Here is a 6,000-nt window from a genome sequence, read left to right on the forward strand (position 1 = left end):
TGAGACCAGAGCCCCGGATGCGGCTTCGCCAGGAGCTTCGGGCCGCAGGGGCCGCGCCGCCCCCCCCCCCGCCCCCCTGCAGCGGAGCCGGCCCGGCCCTCGGACGGTCACGCGCTCCTCCGCCCCGCGCTGGAGCCCCCGGGCCCCGCGCCCCTTCCTTCCCTCTGCGCCCCTGGATGTGCGGCGACAGGCTCGGCCACAGCCCCCCGCGGGCCAGGCCACCGCCTCGGGCCTCGGGCGCCATCGTCAGAAACGAGACGACACGCGCCAGCGGAGTCGCCTATGCCCCTCCCACGTCCCCAAGCCAAGACTCCAGTCCAGCCCCAGCTCCGTGGTCCGTGGCCCTGGGACGCAGCCGACCCAGGCCAGCCCCGGGCGCCGCTTCGCGTAGCCAACCTGCTGCTGAGCCGAGCGGGACTTCTCGCCCCTGCGCCCCTCCGCCCGCGAGCCTCGCACTTTGCTCCGCGCCTCGGGCCTCGGGACTCCTCTCCTCGGCTAGGCGGGCTGTTGCCTGATTCCAGTCGATCTTTGCTCAGATAAACTTGAGTGTTGTAGCTTGCCCCGTCTGTAACCGGCCCAGTGCGGGATGCGGGACCTGAAGGAGACCTGCAGCCCCAGGACCCGCGGCCACCAGGCCCAGAGGCCCGCTGAGCCCCTGGCTTTCCAGTTGCCACGGAGCTGGTGGGCAGCCCTCAGATCCAACCAGCCTCGCAGCTTTTGCATTGTGAGCTTTCAGACTTTATTTGAGCATTATTTTCCAAGACTGGGTCAGACTTAAAAACCAGAATGTTAAAAAAATTAAAAAATTAAAAAACCAGAATTGTTTAACCAGTTAAATCTGGATCCAACCAGAAAACTGGACTGGGGCCAAGGTGGAAACCAGACTGGCTCTAGGGTAGGACTAGGTCTAACTTAGCTGTGCTGGGTCCAGTGTGAGGCCTCAGATGAGTAACATGTTTTTAAATTTGTTTTTATTTATTCATTCAGGAGAGACCCAGAAAGAGAGGCAGAGGGAGAAGCAGGCCCCATGCAGGGAGCCCTACATGGGACTCGATCCTGGGTCCCCAGGATCATGCCCTGGGCCAAAGGCAGAAGCTCAACCACTGAGCCACCCAGATAGCCCGAGGAACATTTTATTTTAAGGCTGAGCAAGCAGGTTTTCCTTACCAAGGGTAACCCTGGGTTAGTGGCAGCAGTGGACAACTTTTCATCTACATAAGCTTATCCATTTATGAGATGTCTAGAGAAAGAATGGGTCTCAGCCAAAGCCCTCCCCACTTAAAGTACAAAGTTATTTTTTTCCCCTCTACAGTTTCTGGGAACCAGGAAGAGCTCTGCTGGGACAACCCACCTGCCCTGGAATCTGCAGGTGGGATCCTGGAAAACTGGCAGGAGCAGCAAACCATGAGAGAAGTCTTCCATATCTGGTGCCTGGTCTAGAGAGGAAGCTAAGATGTGACCTTGTCCATTCCTTTCCACCTTGAGACTGGCAGGCAAAAAGCATTTGTTAAGAATTAGATCTTTGAGTTAGAACTTGAAATTTGTTTTCAGTTACCCATTGGTTGTTGGTCCTACTCTCCCATGGACAGTTCTGTTGCTTTGTTGTCTTATTTTGTGTCCACAGAACTTGGCTTGTCAACTGTCAGGCTGGGGACCCCAAAATATGGTCGGGACAGAAATGGTGGCTTGCACTCTCCCTTTGTGGCCAGGGTCCAAGCACCTGTTGCGGGCTCTCAGGGATTGTCTTTAGGGGTGGCTCTGGGTAGTCACATGGCACTATCTTCCGCGCCTCCTTTGGGGACACCTCTTGGGACTACAGGGTAGCTCAACACTGACAGGAATATTTACTGTTTGTCTCAGCTGAAACCCAACAAGCTGTTTGAAAGAAATTTTTTTTTAACTAGCTAAATGGCCAAAAGTTGGCCAAGAAGCTGATATTCAGAGCCTGATAGTTTCATTGTAGCTTTGGGGAGAAGGCATACAAAGAAGTTCCTACGTGTCCAAAGGAAAGAAGCACATTCTGAAGTCTTTGTGGAAGGATTTACTAAAACATTCCAAAGACACACAGCTCTCAGTCTAGAATGTAGGAAATCTCTTGATTTCCCATCTTAGTTGAAGATCGTCTCCCTGATTGAAAAGAAAGAAAAGCAAATTGACGATAATGTAGTTGGATGGCTGGGTCAACCTCTTGATACCATTCAGGTTGCAGCCCAGTTTTTTGAGGAGTTTAAAACAACTGTACTTGGGGTGTCCGGCTGGCTCAGAGCGAGCAACTCTTGACCTCAGGGTTATGGGTTCAAGCCTCACAATGGGTGTAAGAGATTACTAAAAACAAGTAAACTTTTAAAAATAAATAATAACCATGCTTGTCTTAACAAATTGAGTCTTGATAAGAATAGAAATGTGGTTCTCAGGCACTCCTGTCATCTCACCGCTCACCCCGTCATCTCTACAAACCCCCAAACCTCCCTGTGCACCTCAGGAGGCTTTGGGCAAGTCCCTCTTAGCGGAACTTGTGTTCTCTCTGCATGCCTCCTATGATGGAAGAGTTCTACTCTGCGCAATTCTTATCAGGGGAAAAAAAAATCTTTAAAATCTTCTCCACAAAATATTGGTGAAAAGTTTAAGCCATCTGAGCAGGTAACCTTAATGTATTCCATTCTGCCAAAGCGAAAAATAAACTAGTGAGTTTTGGGCAGCCCCAGTGGCTCAGCGGTTTAGCGTTGCCTTCCACCAGGGGCCTGATCCTGGAGTCCTGGGATCAAGTCCCACATCAGGCTCCCTGCATGGAGCCTGCTTCTCCCTCCTCCTGTGTCTCTGCCTCTCTCTCTCTCTCTCTCTCTGTCTCTCATGGATAAATAAATAAACTAGTGAGTTTTGCACTATTTTAACTGTCTTACAGCTAAACTCTTAAAAGCTACCAGAGCTCTGTGTCTGTGGGCATAGGTGTGTCAATGTGTGCACCCTGTAAACATGCGCTGTCTTTTGTAGCTGCAGATGTTGCCAAAATTCATCTGTGAAGAGCCCGATTTGGCTTAAGACAAATATTCTATCAATCGAGTATATGCTCAAACACAGAAACTAACCAAATGTTTTTCAAGTTCCTGTGATCTAGGATAATCTTCAGTAAATAAAATCTAGTTTGTTGGCTTAATTAAAACAGGCATGTCTTTGGAGTTTTTAACATTAAATATAATGTGAACATACAACTTACTCTACATTAGTTTACTAAAAATCAAGTAAGCTCACATTGTGACAGTATTTGTTAGCAAGAAAAGATGGTGGTTAGGGTTTAATACTGTTAAATTTTCACAAGTGGTCTAAATTGTTAACAAGTGAATCAAGTAGATGTAAATAAGACAAAACTTTATAAATGAACTTTTCAACAATAATTAGGCTTTTTGAGAAGTCTACTTAAAAATAGTTTTCCTGGGGATCCCTGGGTGGCGCAGCGGTTTAGCGCCTGCCTTTGGCCCAGGGCGCGATCCTGGAGACCCAGGATCGAATCCCACGTCGGGCTCCCGGTGCATGGAGCCTGCTTCTCCCTCTGCCTATGTCTCTGCCTCTCTCTCTCTCTATGACTATCATAAGTAAATAAATAAAAAAATTTAAAAAAAAATAGTTTTCCTTTTGGTAACTTAAAACCTTAAAGTTACACTGAGATAAATAATGGATACTCATGGAGTATCTAGATCACTTTCCAATAAGATGAAAATATAGAAACATTGCGGCACCCTGGTGGCTCAGTCAGTTTAAGGAACCAACTCTTGGTTTCAACTCAGGTCATGATCCTCTCAGGGTCATGGGATCAAGCCCCAGGTGGAGGGCTCCATGCTCTGTGGGGAGTTGGCTTGAGATTCTCTCCCTCCTCCCTCTGCCTGCCCCTCTCTAAATAAATCTTTAAAAAAAAATACTGAAACATTAACGAACGAACAAAGGTTTACCACTTTGGCTTCCTTTTACAGAGGAGGTAAAGACATTCCACTTTATCAGTAAACACATTTTGTGCTAGATGGAAAATTTACTGAGACGAATATGCATTTAGAAACCATGAAAATGTATTTATAAATTTGCCGATCCACAGAATGCCAGCTTAACAGTCCACAATTTCTTACTTCTTCACTTTCACTAGGAATGAAGGATCCTAAAGGTTACAATCTAATCAATGTGAAAGCTACTCAGCAATAAGTCACTCAGATGGGGGGCACCTGAGTGACTTAGTTAAGCATCAGACTCTTGATTTTTTTTTTTTTAAGATTTTATTTATCTATTTATGAGAGACCCAGAGGCAGAGACATAGGAGAAGCAGGCTCCCTGCAGAGAGCCTGATGTGGGACTCAATCCCAAGACCCTGGGGTCACAACCCTAGCGGAAAGCAGACACTCAATCACTGAGCCCCCAGGCATCCCAGACTCTGCTCAGTCAGGGATTCAACCCTGCCCCTGACAGCTAGCCCTGGGCATGAAGCCTGGTTAAGATCCTCCCTCCCTCTCCCTGTCCCACCCACCTCCGTTCTCCCCACCTCCAAAGAAAAGGAAAAAAAAAGGGGGGGTGAAAGGAAACATCTGTGTATGGAAAGTAGGTAAGGAAAGTAAAATGGCTGAATTTTCCAGAATTAAGAGAGAAAACCCAGGACAAAATCTGAATGGATAGAAAAAAGTTGTAGAAAGTTTGTAGAAAAGCAATGTTGGGAAAGGAATTTTATGTGTGGTAAAGCAGGCTAAGATTGGAAGAGATTTCTTCAAGTTATTTTTAAATGAGTTTTAATAACAAAACTACAAAATTAGAATTTAGTTTTCTGTTAAAAGGTCAAAGTTTTCTTAGATGATTGTTCTCCTAATGAGAAATTGCAAAGGTTGTTTTGTGGGGTTTTTTTTTTAACCTTTGGACAGCAAAGATTATTTTTTCCCCCAAATTACTTACTCTGCTTTACACGGTCTTTGTCAGACTCTTTGATTCCATAAAACCCAGTCTTCACAATATTCAGAGCTAACTTTTGTTTCACAACTATAGAATTTGTGTATTTACCTCAGTATCTCCTCTTGTCACTTTCACTAGACAATTATTACTTCATAATTATCTGTGATCCTACTTAATCAAATGTTGAAACTTTTTTATATTTTCTTACAATTCTCGTCTTTTAGACCTCCAGCTGACTTTTGAGATTTCCCAGAGGGCTCCTAGAAAATCTAAGGATGTCTCTCATTAATTTAACATGTTAAAATACGTGGGAAGCATTGTCAAATGCTTAGGTTATATGTGTATGGATATGTTATTAACATAAGTATTCCAGAAATTGAAGTTTCTAGATGTTTGTCAAAACTCTCATTGTCCGACTATTACGCTAAATGATTGTAAGCCACAGAAATAACATTTCCTTCCCCGATGAACTCATCAGATCATTAACTGTGGGCATTTTCAGTTTTGTCATTTATAGTCGCTTTCCTCTGAAGCTTTTGTAAAATTGAAATTCATGGAAAGGACCCTACTAATAAGTACTCTTACTACTGACACTGCTGCCGACCTACAAGGTATTAAACCCTTCAGAGTGCATATTTCACTCTGAAGACGGCTCCACCTGACACCTAGTCCTGTGCAAATGGCCGGAGACCTGAAAATAAAAGTGGGATCCTAGAGAAGCAGCCAACACCGAGGTAGGTGGCTTAATCGGAAGACTTAAGGCCAAGAATGTTTCTTTCTACTCCTTCCCTCTCTGACCTTTTCCCAATTCTTGCACCATGAAGGTCTTTAGGATTCTTTTGTTCACCTTTTGCCTTGCCTCTGGCCCAGAAACTACCTTGTTCACATACTTGAAGTGGGTAATCGACATCTAAACAACTGCTGGTGGATTGCCAGGATGCTGGTGATCCTATAGTCTTGCCCATGCCAAACTTCTGATTTCCAACACTTTGGTTTCTTTTGAACAAGCTCAGTGTTCTCTCAGTCCCGTCAGGCTCCCTCACCCCTGGAGTCCATCTCCCCATCACCAGTTACCAACCC

The sequence above is a fragment of the Vulpes vulpes genome, chromosome 13, assembly GCF_048418805.1.
Source record: "Vulpes vulpes isolate BD-2025 chromosome 13, VulVul3, whole genome shotgun sequence".
NCBI classification, from domain to species: domain Eukaryota; kingdom Metazoa; phylum Chordata; class Mammalia; order Carnivora; family Canidae; genus Vulpes; species Vulpes vulpes.